This window comes from Carassius auratus, chromosome 47 (assembly GCF_003368295.1).
Source record: "Carassius auratus strain Wakin chromosome 47, ASM336829v1, whole genome shotgun sequence".
NCBI classification, from domain to species: domain Eukaryota; kingdom Metazoa; phylum Chordata; class Actinopteri; order Cypriniformes; family Cyprinidae; genus Carassius; species Carassius auratus.
In genome coordinates, this window is record NC_039289.1 from 3,935,566 (window position 1) to 3,949,503 (window position 13,938).

At 36.2% G+C, this 13,938-nt stretch overlaps 1 protein-coding gene across 2 annotated transcripts in view; it reads right to left on the bottom strand.

Moving 5' to 3' along the window:
- The window catches only part of LOC113064820 (protein phosphatase 1 regulatory subunit 29-like), a 100,550-nt gene that overhangs the window by 13,968 nt on the left and 72,644 nt on the right, over nt 1-13,938 (bottom strand). The gene's annotated exons all lie outside the window — the stretch shown is intronic.

The following is a 13,938-nucleotide window of genomic DNA, read 5'->3' on the forward strand; positions in this document are numbered from 1 at the left end:
GGTGGGGGAGAAAATTGAGAAATTAATGTTTTTCATGCTTTAATTATAAACAAAATCAGATTTAGAAGACCACTTATGTAGTCAAATTTCTAAAACTTTGTCTTTAATGCAGTAGTTTTATAATTCGGCTATGTTTGATTATGTAAAACCTTATTGGTACAACTAAACAATAAAGCCTCAAAACTGTTATAAAAGAAAGCATAAATGACAGCATAATTATGGACCAGAATGTAGAACAGCCATTAGTCTTTGTAACTCACTAAGAGTTTATAGTGCCTCTGTGAATTCATTTTGGATTACCATTATCTAAACACCACCATTCTATAAGTCACTCTTTTGCAGAAAGTTGGCTTCCTTTTTTATAAAACAGATTCATAGCAAAGCTACAGTGGCTTAACAAAACAGTAAGGTGTTTATATGTGTGTGTGTGCACGCACATGTTTGTATGTGCGTGTGAGTTAATTGGTCATTGAAGTTATCCGCTAGAATGTGAAGGAAATTTACACTGGTATGCTTTAGTTAGTGCCATAGAGTCTCTAAATGTCTTTTGCTAATCCGTTTTATAAACTGCCTCTGTACGGAGAAACTGCTGACAATTAAATTCACACAGAACAAAACTTTAATAATCTGTTTCATTGATTACAAATATTGTCCATCCAATTTTACAATAGTCAATTCTCATTCCTAAAGCCCTCACAGAAACATGTTTTCCCTGGTGCCTATACTCAAGGTTGAAATTGATGATTTCAAATTCCTCAACTGACTTACCACTGACCACTGAGTGTGTCATAACCACGCGATACTCTCGTAACTGTCAATCCTTCAGCCCCCTCAAGACTAAAACGTGTGCTGGTCTTTTCATCTCTGTAAAAACAACATTTGCTAAGGAGCTTTAAAACTCTTTTACACCGGCCTCATTAAATACTCACAAATATAACTTATGCCAAGAAAATGCGATATGAATGTTTGTGTACAACTGGGTGTATTTGAATGACTATGAATATATGTGTGTAAACATGTTAGTTATGCCAAGGGAAACATGCATTCATTGCATGCAAATAACGCGGAAGACTTTCATGCAAATTGAATGTGAAGAGTTGTAATTCTAAAGGGAGTATTAATTACCCCGCTTATGAGAAAAAAGCTTTACATAGCACTGCTTAAACAGCCATAATTATAAAAGTTATCCTGCAGGTTGCATAATGTAACTTCAATATATGCCAGATGATCGTTGCACATTAAACTGTCAAAATATATTACACCCAGTGGAATATCTCAAACACCTTCAAACTAATAAATGTTAATACCCCACATTGTTCTGGGATAAACACAGAATTATGAATTAATGGTGCATGCTAAGGGTTTTCAAAATTCCAGCCGTAAGTATTAAATGCTGATGTGTGAAAAATGTATAAAAAATTTCCGCCCCTCTTGACCAGAATTATAAAGATATCTCACAGAAGACCCAATGAACTAATAGTGTGGCATGTTGTCACAATGGTATCTGTAAATAAACAAGATTTTTGGTACATTTTACACAGTCAATTCTATTTTAAATGGATTTTGTTTCAAAATCTTAAAATTATTGAGATCCATCTTTTATGACAATTTCTCCTTGTGACAACTATCCCCTGATCAACCATATACATTCTGTTCTTCTCTTTATAGCTTTCAATGCAAGCAGTTTAACCTCTTTCCCATCCCTAGTCACATCGGCTCATTTCCATCCCTTTGTTCACTGAGCTCTGACCCCATCATATAAAGATCTAATTAGTTAGTCTACTCACTAGTGCCTAGAGGAAACACTACACCAGTACTGTTCCACACTGAGAGGGTCTGTCCAAATACAAGGTCACCCCAATATTACAGTAGAGTCCTCATAGCAACATTTTAACAAATACAATAACTATCAGTCTCTGCAGGATTCATTAAAAACAACTTCTCCAAGCACACCACTGAAGGGCCATTTGGCTTTCAGAGATTTAAATGAAGTAATAATACAAGAGTTGAAAGATCTCCCTAATGTACAGTAGGGTTGTAATGCCACAATTTAAAAGAAACACCTTTCTGAGGTTGTTCTTAATGAGAGGGTACTAGTGTCACTATTGGAACTAGACGAGATAAAATGTGACCAAAAGACGTATATATATATATAAAATAAAAAAATAACAAACAAGTAGTTGCACAATCATAGGAGTATGTTAAGTGCCAAAGCGTTGAGACATTTTTAGAGAAATCAAGCTACACATTACTAACTTTGAGTTCTTTGCTGGTATAGGAGAACGTTTTTTTTAACAGTTTTAAATAAATCAAAGATGCAAATACATTTTGCATACAAAATCCACTTAGCTTAAAAATCAAACCTCTGTTTAAATGGGAATGATGCATCTGCGCTTAGGTGAAGTTGTATTCACTATGTGCTAGCATTTCTATCCTCGTTCTTCCTTCCTGCCTTGTCTTTTAACGGCGCCATTGTATGCTAGCAATTTATCATTTCTGTCCTTTCAAAAGACAAAAATAGCATGTGCTAGCAACAGCAAGGAAACAATTAAGACCATCTCTTTCTTCCTTTATTCCACCAAGCTTTGGGCTTTTGTGGAGTGCCGAAACCCTTTCCGTTTTCTCACGTCGAGTTATCACACAGCGTATCTACGATTTAATTAGGACCAGAGGCTAATGCTAATTACAGCTTCTGAAAGCAGGTGGACCAGACTAGGAGTTACTTTAGAGACTTCAACGTCTAAAAGTGAACCTCTTGGGGAAGAGAGAGAGTCAAAGAGAAAACCAATGACATAGGATATACTCAGACCATTATATGCAGAGAAACAAAATCAGGCAAATGCTTTTGCTAGCAAGGTCAAACGAGGTGCTATGAGTGTAAAGTGATGGGAAACTTTCTTCAAAATGCCACAAAAATTGACATGAGGCAAGTGAAGCTAAAAGTCCACCTCACCCGGTGGTTCTTTTGAAGTGGGGGTATGTATATGTATGTATATGTTGGCCTTTAGACTTGGCCTTTAACTCACCTAACAAAAAGCAACGACCTGCACAGGTTTTGATAGTTCAAGCTAAAGCCATATTTAAATTTAAAGCTGAAGCATTTCATTTCTTTATACTTCTATCTCCAGCTTAATCTGCAGAGACAACTATAGAGTACAGAGTTATCAAAATCTTATTCTGTTTGTTTGCTCAGATTAGCCCAGCATAGTAATAGTGACTCAGCCAATGGCATGATTTTGGAGCAGAGCTATATTTTTGTTGACCGATGGTAGATGTGTTTAGAAAACCAGTTTGAAAACAATCTTAGTTCTTGTAATTTTTGAGGTGAACAAGGTCAGAGGTCGTGGGGCATGACCCAGTACTGGGCAGTGGAAGAGTTGCAACTGGGTCGCAAGAACATTCTGGGGAAAATGTGCATAGATATGACACAATGTTATTTATGGCGCGTTAATAATTGTTGGCAATAATTGGTTAATAATTGTTGGCAATTTGATGATTTCATGTAGATTAAATGTTCAATTATTAAATTTAATTATAGTTCTGATCCGTCAAACCCGATCTTATGAAGGTACTGATACGCAAAAATGGACTTTGGCGTGTATATGATAAAGGATGGGAGGTTTAGGGTTGTGGGGAAGATGCGTATTATATGTATGCAAAAACTTCGTATTATACATGTGTTGCGTGCATATCCGTATAGCGTGTGTGAATGTATGTGAGTGAGTGCGCTGATTTTTTTATAATTTTTTTTTATAATAATTAATTATGATTATTTCGATTTTTGGTTTTATTTGATTGTATCTACTCTGTTGTTCTGCTGTTCTATGTTGTTTGGACATGATCCTGAGGACCCCCATGAAAACGAGATGTTTCATTTTTAGGGGTTTATCCTCTAATAAATAAATGTTTATAAATATACACACCAAACACATTCATATCATATGCACAAAGTAATTTTTTTTTCGTATCAATACCATGAGTTTTCATTTTTATTATATGTATAACCTATATAAAGGAGTTAAATGGATCGCAGTTGATCCGCAATACGCAAGGACCAGGCCCCACAGTTCGGCACGCATGTGATTCGCAGATTAATTTGCCAATTTATATTTCAAGTGATTTTAAACCACAAGAAAATGAGAATTAAAAGAGAATTAGTTACTCACGCGCTGTTCTCAGTGTGCACACAAGCATAGCGACGTGTTTCAGACAGCGCGAAAATACAGAATTGATTCCTATTTAAAGTCTCCTTGCATTTGAGATACAAACACATAAAATTGTCACAAAAAAACCCTTCTCGGCATTCTTATTCTCTGTGCTTTAAGTATTTTTTTATGCTTATCTGATCCGTGAATCAAAAACCACAATATGATCCGTTGAACCACTATATAAATAAATAGCAATTTGCCATTTCAAGCTCTTTTAAGTACTTGATTTTTCTTCTTTCCTCCTCAGCCACCACAGTGTGCACTTGTTAGAATACAAATTTTATCTCCAAACTGCAGCAACATAGACTGCCTGGAGTGGGAAAACTTTTCAGATGAAGGGGAAGAACATGAAACAATCTTAGAGAGTGTGTTGATTTCCCTTTCACGTACCGACAAAGAAAACCCCACCGTTTTCCTGCCAACGCACTACACACACAGCATGCATTCAAATAGTAAATTCAGTTGTTTTGTCTGAGGCAGTCGTCTGAGACATCAAACACCCTCGGGGTTGAGGGATCACGGAATTGCCAGAGCTACGTTCAACCCGAGAGCAAAACTGACATGGGCAGCCACAAGGAGCATTCAAACAGATAAAAAAAATTTAAAAAAAACTAATTTGTCTGTGTCCAAATGCTCAGAATGTGCCCTGTTGCTCTGACATCCAATGACCTACATGGGACCAAGGCCCCAGAGGATGCAGCAGCTTTAACTTCCCGAATTATAATTAGTGGCTTCTCAACCTCCCGGTCTTGACTGAGAAGATTGGGTTTTTCAAAGTGCCTTTGAATTCTGCCTCATATTATGACTTAATATGTCTCGCCCTGCTCCTCTGTTTCTTGTACAGTGTGTCAGCAACATTTATGCCAGTTTGCTTGCCAGAATTTTAGTGCAGGGAGAGGATTTTAAATAATAACTAAAATTCACTATGGGGTTAGGAAGGATTTTGCACTAACACACAGCGATATTGCCCTGTCGGCATAGTCTCTTTTATCACCTGGAAATTTCCACAAAATGGGTACAAAAGGATGTGTCGGAAACTCTTAAAGTAGTTAATAGACAAATGGTCGGTGATTGACCATTTTTCGAAAATTCATAACTGCCTAAATGCATTGCAAACCTTTAAAATAATTTTAATTTACAGTTTAAATAACAAAAATCAATTTGTAGTATTTTTTTTATATTTAGAAGAAAAATTATATAGTTATAAAAAAGCTATATTATTATAACATTTTTATGCTTAAAAATGTGTGTAACAGTGCTGTTGCAATTTAGCCTTAAAAAAAAATAATAATGTGTTTTTGCAACCCTGTTTCCAAAATTACCAAAAAGCCACTGATTGAATGTAGTTTAAACTTGCATGGTTTTGTTAGTAATTAATTAATTAATTGCGTTAGAATACTATTTTACAAATATTATGAAACATATTTGTAAATATTTATAAAGGTTAAATAGCATCATTCGTCAACAGGGCAGAAAATTCAGCCTAAAATAAGTAATTTAAAAACCACTCATAATGATAAAATAATAATAATAATAAATATGTGACTAGCTATACTCCCTACTACACCTAACCATGTCTATATGGAGGAACTTTCTTTTCCTTGGTAGGTACCCTGAGGCAGACATTTTAAAGTAACAGAGGTGAAAATACAACATCTCTACAGTCTTTCTGTCTCTTCCCATTCTGCCCTGAGGGAAAGGTTGGTAATAAAGACCAATGAAGCTGCATGGATATCAGCAATGGAGAAGGGAACATCCCCGATCATAGGCTATGGTGATATTTAAACATATAGTAAGAAAATTTTGATTTACAGTCTCTCCAGATTATTCTGGCCAACTGCTTAGATAGAAACATGCCATTTGACTTACATGTAAAGTTGCCAAAACACGGTATACACAGACATTCAAGCGTGCGTGAATGTGTGCATTAACACAATATAAAAAGCAACGTTCTGGTCTTGGATGCTGATTGGTCAGGATTTCAACACGAAACACCTTTCTTATATAGAGTATTTATTCACGCATCTGTCTATATCCTGTCTTTTGTGTATCGGGCCAAAATCCATCCTTGACATCTTTGAAAACTGATGCTTTTTTTACCCAGTCATTGTATGTAGCTACTATGAACTTTATGCCACACAGGAAGGAATCTGACGTAATTTAGCATCAGGTAAAACGGTGAGGTCTCATAAATAGTCTTAAGTGCGTACTTTTGTCCTGGCCTGTGGAAACCTCTTCAACCTCTTCTCTTCTACCCCGGAATGAGCGATACTGCACAAGCACCTGCCGGTGATGATAAAACAGCTCATCACCGACCTCTTGTCTGGTTTGAGTGCGCGTGAGTCACAATTTTACGACAAAGTACATTGAAAGAGAAGCTTCACCCGTGTGGCCTTCTGTGAAGCACTCAATCGTACCTAATTTAACAAAAGCGGTAATATCACAAGCACTCCGAGTGCTAATTAACCATTTTATCGTACATGATTTGGGACATTGTGAGATGCTAAAAGCATCTGTGCATGTCTTTGGGGTATTCCATGTAACGTTTTAAAGTAAACCCGAGCAGAATAGTGCAAGCACTTTAACTCAAATGCTACAGTAGTTCCTACACTCAAATTATTTACAATATGTGGCCATTTTGCGTATGGATGCAAGTGTTAATCTTGTCAAATAAATTACTGACAAAAAATATTTGATACCATATATTATTATCATTATTTTATCGAGGACAAAGAAGAAAAAAAAAAAGTGTATAATGGTTATAATTAACCAATCTGAAATGTGAAACTGTATCTACAGTTGACCAAATAAGAGTAAAAAAAAGACCCCGCAAGGTATCAACAACACACTAACGAAGAAAACATATAAAAGAATATGATTGCTTGAAATAATCCAAATTATAATCAACGATATAAAAAAATAATGATTCACTAATGAGTTAACTCATCCAAACACATACTATACACAAGATAAATCAAATATATAAATCTACAATGTAAAAATTACAATTTACATTTGCATAAAATTAAAAAAAAATGCACAAGTGGACTCATAAATAATTTACTTGCACCTTACAGAATGTGCAAAAAACCCGTTCACACCCATAATGATAACAAAAGTGACAATTATACTGTTTTTAACATCCACACAAAAAGTTATTTTTGGTAAATGATGATGAAAATATTAAAAATTAAATAAAAGTTTTAACTAAATGAAACTCAAATATTTATTTTAGTTTAAATGTAATAATGAAATGTAAAATTTTAAGGTAAAATATTTTTATTAACTATTTGTATTTTTCAGTTTACCATCAAAATAAAAATAAAAATGATGCAAAAATGTAAAAAATAAAAATGTAAAAACATTCTCTTTAATCAAAATTTAAAAAACTGATCAAACGAAGAGCAAAAGAAAAAGTCAAAATTAATAGTACTATCCTTATATTTTCGCGATGTACTGTGATTTAAATATCTGCTTGCATTTCAGTCCACAAATTGAAGTGAGCTGACAACCACTCAACAAAACCACAAGGTGTTCACAACTGAGGAAGAAAAAAAAAACAAAGTGAGAATGCAGAAAACACTAGCTATACACAGAACACAGATGCATAAACACACAGTTTCTGCTCACAGCAGACAGAATGTAGGTTGTGTTTGGCCATAGGCTGCGTTGGAAGGGTTGATGCACTCATTTGTGCTGGGCGCAGAGTCTTGTCATGTTTCATCCACCCTTCCCATGAGACAGGCTAACAAAACATTGGGACTCGGAGAGGCAGGACCAGCAAAGAGGAAGCGTTCCGTGAAGGTTATCTGCCACCCGAAAGATTCCTGATCCACTTTGAGCTCTATATCCTTGCGGGCCTGCATTTCTGTCCATACTAGTTGAGACACTATAAATTTGGCTGTAGCTGCTTGGCAGTGATTGTAGACTATGATGAAACAGCCAATACACCTGACGACGGCAGATTGGGGTAGTTCGATACTAATTTGTGTGGTGGTGTGGCTTAGTAATTAACAATCTAGAGTGGAAAGGTTGCAGGTTTGAATGCCAGAGTAAATGATTCATGAGTTTGTACAAGTGTAGCATCGAGCCAGAATTACCCCAAATTAGACCGTAAATGTACAGTCACATGTACCATTGCTTGGGCAAGTTGTGTGAACGAAACAGAGTTCTTCCATAGTCATCCGAGCGATCAGAAGTTTCATGTGAGGGTGAAAAGGTTCCCCATTCTGCTCACTTGAATTCATTGTGGCCTTAGAACATGGTATAGGTTTCTTTGGAAATTGGTGTACCATACAGAGATTTTATATCAACTACTAGCTAAATAGATAAGAAAACACAAAAAGGCATTTCCAAGAAAAACCCATCTTGCCAGAAGATGGGAGGCAATTGTCTGGAGTTGCTGTGAATCTGTAACGAAGCACTGATTCTTGGTGACAGCCAACATGTGGTCTCCAGCAAGTCACATTGGTTAGAAGCTAACATGTTAACACAACCAGACTTTAGAGCTGTAGACCCACAGACAGTAAAAGAAATGGACACAGCTACCCCATTGGAACTCAATTGAGACAAGTGAAGCCCATTTTGGGGTTTTTTTATAGCACTTCCGTTTCTGACGCGCAGTCTCAAACGAAGCTTGATGACGTCAGCAACCTGTCTGACAGATGTAAATCTTCTAGTAGCTGTGCGTGCAAACTGCCATCGTTAATCTTGCAGAGACGGCGAGCTTGAGCGGGGAGTTCTTTGGCGTGAGTGAGCAGGAGTAAGTATTCTGATTTATTATTTTGTATAGTATTTTAAAATGTAACGCCAGTACGCCATATTAAGTTAATTGCCTGCGAGCTTCTCCACCTGTTTGTACGGTAATGCGACAGAGTCGCGTGGTTATGACGCAATCGTTAGCCTATTTTTACAAAAACTGTTTCTACGGGGCCATAATGTAACATATAAGGTAATGGAGCCCTTTATACATTGTCGTGTGTCTTTAGAAATAAATAATGGACAAACGGAGTCTTTAAACACCTCAGATGTAAAGTTATTCGCTGTCAAAGTGACGCCAAAATGAATGGGAGGTCAATGGGATGCTAATGCAAGTGAAGTTCTGCTACAAGATGGCGGCACCCAGCCGACTTCAACTTCCGGTCGACTTCCTTGCCGCCTGCTGTAGACCCACAGAGCTGTTGCTTTTTCCCCTCTATGTGCTTATTAAAGTGCATCTGTTCATCACATGGATCACTTTTATTTTTAATTTGATCTTTTCTTTACTACTTCTTATATTACATAATCATAAAGCATCTGAACATTCAACAGTAAATATACATGCTGGATTTTTTACCTTTAGTTTTCATAAGACCAATAACTTTATGAGAAGAGGTCCATTCTTTTTAAAAAACACAAATAACACTGTTTTTTCCATGGAGCACAATAGAAAGTATTTCGCCGAAAGATCATGCTGATCATTTTTTTTTCATAAAATATAAATGCCAAAAATTGCTAAAAATGAACTCAACCTCAAACCACCCATGTTTAAGTTTGTTTCTTCATCGGATAAGATTTGGAGAATCTTAACATTGTGTCACTTGCTCACCAATGGATCCTCTGCAGTGAATGGGTACCGTCAGAATGAAAGTCCAAACAGCTGATAAAAACTCAAATTTAAAAGGCATAATGATGAACTTGTTTCTTACAAATTTGCAGCTCTTTGCTTCACAAGATGCTAATCGATGGACTTGAGTCTTGTGGATAATTGTGATGTTTTTATCAGCTGTTTGGACTCTCATTCTAACGGCACCCATTCACTGCAGAGGATCCGTTGGTGAGTAAGTGATGTAAAGTTACATTTCTCAAAACCTGTTCCATTGAAGAAACATCTTATCTACATCTTGGTAAACAGCACGGATTTTCCTTTCACAGTAGCTCATGATGAATATCTCTGCACATCCCATGATCCTTTGTGACACATAACCTTGTCAGTGAATAAAACAATCAACCATTTATAAAATTACCCCTTTCCGAAATCCATCACTGATCATTTTCCGCCTTCAGTCACATAGATAAAATCATCTCGCGACAGAGGTTTACTTAAGATCTATTGAAACTCAAACAGAGCAATGAAGTCTCATGAATAAAAGAAAGTGTAATCAGAAAAGAATTGAGCAGGTAAAGAATAGATGAGTGAATGATCACAGAGTGTCGAAATAGAGGCCATCAGTCAAAGCAACGCTTATTATTTACATGGCTGTCATCTTCTCCTCTGTATGACTTACGATGCCAGTGAGTATTACACTGCTGCTTTCATAAAAAATAACTAAAAACCTTTGATGATATGTAATGTTGCATTTGTTCTCGTCATTCACTGACTTCTAAAACTAAACAGACAAACGTTATTCCTCTACCTTTTGAAGCTTTAAAGCTCCAGTTCTTAATCTTTGAACTGGCATGGAAAAGAGCAAATAGCACATTCATCTAAACATCTCCGTTTGTGTTCTACAGATAAAATAAAGTCATTCCTTCATGGTTTAAATAGCAAAAGAATGCATAAATTATGCAAGACTTCAGACTTTTCCTTTAAAACGACTTTATAATGAAAGATTATACTGCTATTTTAGCTTTGCAAACTGTAGTTAGCTAAGCCAAGCTACACTGCTAACAGTGTTATTTTCGTACTCTGACTGCACTGTACATAAACAATGTTCAAAATGTGCTGAATGTAGGAAATTATTATCCTATTTTCTTCAGGTGACTGAAAAACAGAAGGAGTTTTAATTTGCCGACTGTTTTTTTTTATTTTATTTTTTATTTTTTCCTCATTATAGAAGATTAATGAATGAGTGCCGACAGCGTGCTGTGTTGAACAGTGGGGGGAACGTTCATGTGGACACATTGTTTCCATATGTTTGTGTGTGTGCTTTAATTTTTCTCAACATCTGTCAGGCTCAAACTTCTCTTCAACCCCGAATCGAACAAGAAAGGCAAGATCCAGGACAGTCTTTTCATCGCATACTCCCTCGAGGCAAAGACGACATTCACATCGCGCCAGGTGGGCTTATCATGAAGAAGAGCATCTCTTTTCCGCACACTTCCTTTTTAACTTAACTAAGAGCGGCGTCTCACTTTGGCAAAGTCACACTAGTCCTCAGCGGAGTCTCTCTATGAAGCGAAACTGTGAAAATTAAAACACCCACTAACAAAATGCTACATGAAATATGGGTGACATTTACAGTGTTTTGAATAAACGTTCCACATTTGAGGATTCCTGTGATGAAATAACTAAATGAGGATTTTAACATTTTCTGAGTGGTGCTCGACTGTGCAAAACTCTCTGCCAAGATGCGACAGCCCTTTTCAACAAGAAGGGATTTTTTTCTTTTTTTTGCCTCATTAAACCACAAAATTTTAGGTATTAAATACTAATTAATTAGGTATAAATTAATTTCCGAAGCTTCAACAAGATTATATGTCAAAATTGTCAAAGTAGCATAAGTAATAGTAACAGCCATTTCCACAAGAAAAGTGGATATTAATCGTGGTTTAACTGACTAATTTAAATGTGAAGAAAGTATTAAGTGTGCGTCTAGCGACACCAAACAGAATTGCAAAAATAAAGGCAAACAGTCTGCCATTGGTTAGACAAAGCCCCGCCTCCAAACTCACACCATTGGCTGAGCCACTGTTGCTCTGTCAAGCTGATCAGGATGAAACAACTGGCACAGAGCCAATATTTACAGTTTTAAAAATAAATAAGTAGATAAAAAACAACAAGATTTCATGGCTCATGTGTAAAGCCGAAATTATACATAAACCGATCTGTAGCGACTAAACACTAATAATGCGTGTTATTTAATGCGCTTATTTGCTTATTGATGCCAATCTAAAGTATGCCAGAAAAACCACCATGGTTAATCATTTAATGTTCAACCAAACATGAAAACATTGAACATTGAAAACTCAAACACTGTCTTTGGATTTGGCTATAGATTAAATCGGGCTTTCAGGAAGTCACATTTACAGAAATAACCCTGAGCTTTATGTGTTAATTAACCAACAAAGTGCTACTTTAAATGGAACTATCAAGTCAGTTGGAGGAGTGTTTGTGTCTCTGAATCTCTGTTTGGTGTTTCTTCAACTACTGAATAGGCATTTTTGGTCCTGTGGACTGAGGAAATGAAACACACTTTTCACATTCTTACTAATTTATCTGCAGTAGCCTATTAGCAATGTCCAACAGGGATTATACAAAAATGGAATAATTTCTTGTGTGAAACGCCTTTGTCCATGTTCACTCCATCTTGAATCATGCTCACTAATGTTTTGTTTTTTTTATTTTATTCAGGCTACATGATTTGACTGAATTTTACGCAGAAAGGGCGACAGCACACGCATAATATAAGCGGTGTTCACAACCTCTGGCCAAATACAGTATTTTTAAAAAAATAACCTTTTAGACCAAGCTTGTGTACTTTGCGTATAGGGAGGATCGGCTTTGCCTTCAATATTGCGAATTGAAAAGATATGTGTTTTTAAGAAATAAATTTCCTTCTGGCTAAAATATCCATAACACTTCCTCCAGTTAAAAGTCCCCTGTTATTCTTATTTTTTTATGAATTGTTTTGATCTGTTTAAGCTTGTAAATGGTCCTTGATTTGTGTATGTTGCAGCAAAACATCTTAATGATAAATTACAAGCTTTTTTGTGTCACAAGACATCAAGAAATGGATTGCTTGTGGATTAGTGTGATGTTTTTATCAGAGTCTCATTCTGACGGCACCCATTCACTGCAGAGGATCCATTGGTGAGAGTGTGATATAAAGATACAATTCTCCAATTCTGTTGAAAAAAAAAAAAAGTTGTGTGTATAACATTTTCTATCTCTGTCTCTTTCTGCGTGTACCCTGGCAGAATATTAATGCAGGAGGGGTGAATCAGAGGCTATACGGCCAACAGATCACTGAGGCAGAGAGGTGTGGTCAGTAGGGATCGCTTCGGCTGTGTTATCTATCTCTTTCACTTTGATTCTCACTTCGAGGTGATTTATCAGCTCATCGTCCAGCTCACCATCCAAAAATCAGCAATTCAGCAATTCATCCATATTTATAGATGCAGAGAATGCCATGAGGAACAACAGACAGAAAACTAGACCACAATACGACTGACTGAACCACAGACAGGCAAAAAAAATAAAAAAATAAACAAAGACACAGTTTTAGCACTTCAAAGTGTCCCTGCTGTACAGGTGTCGCTGTACATATTGTGACCTCAGAGTGAGAAAGTTCAATGTCCTAGTGGTGGACAATTCAAAAAATATAGCTTAAGTTTTCCATTCTTCAAAGCACATAAAGATTTGCCAGCTTAGTTAACAGATTCACAAATGTAGTCATTGTGACAGGCTGACAATTCCTGTAGATGTTCCGGGGTTTTCCTGAAACTTATCCAGCTAATATCATTTACATCGATTAAAAGTGCACTCAGCAATTTATGCTAATAAAACATCTTTAAACATAAAGGAACTAAATGTACTTTGGAGAAATAATTACAATAATGTACATTCATGTGGGAAGAAGACACCAGACATCGTAGCCCTCTAGAAAAAAGTGATTTTGTGTGTCGCCATGTAATGATCACATGACCGGCCATTTCATGCAACTGACCATAACTACGACCAATAAAATAAATTACGTATAAAGTTAAACAGCTTTGGAATGAAGATATCCAGTCTAAAGTAGTGAGCTTT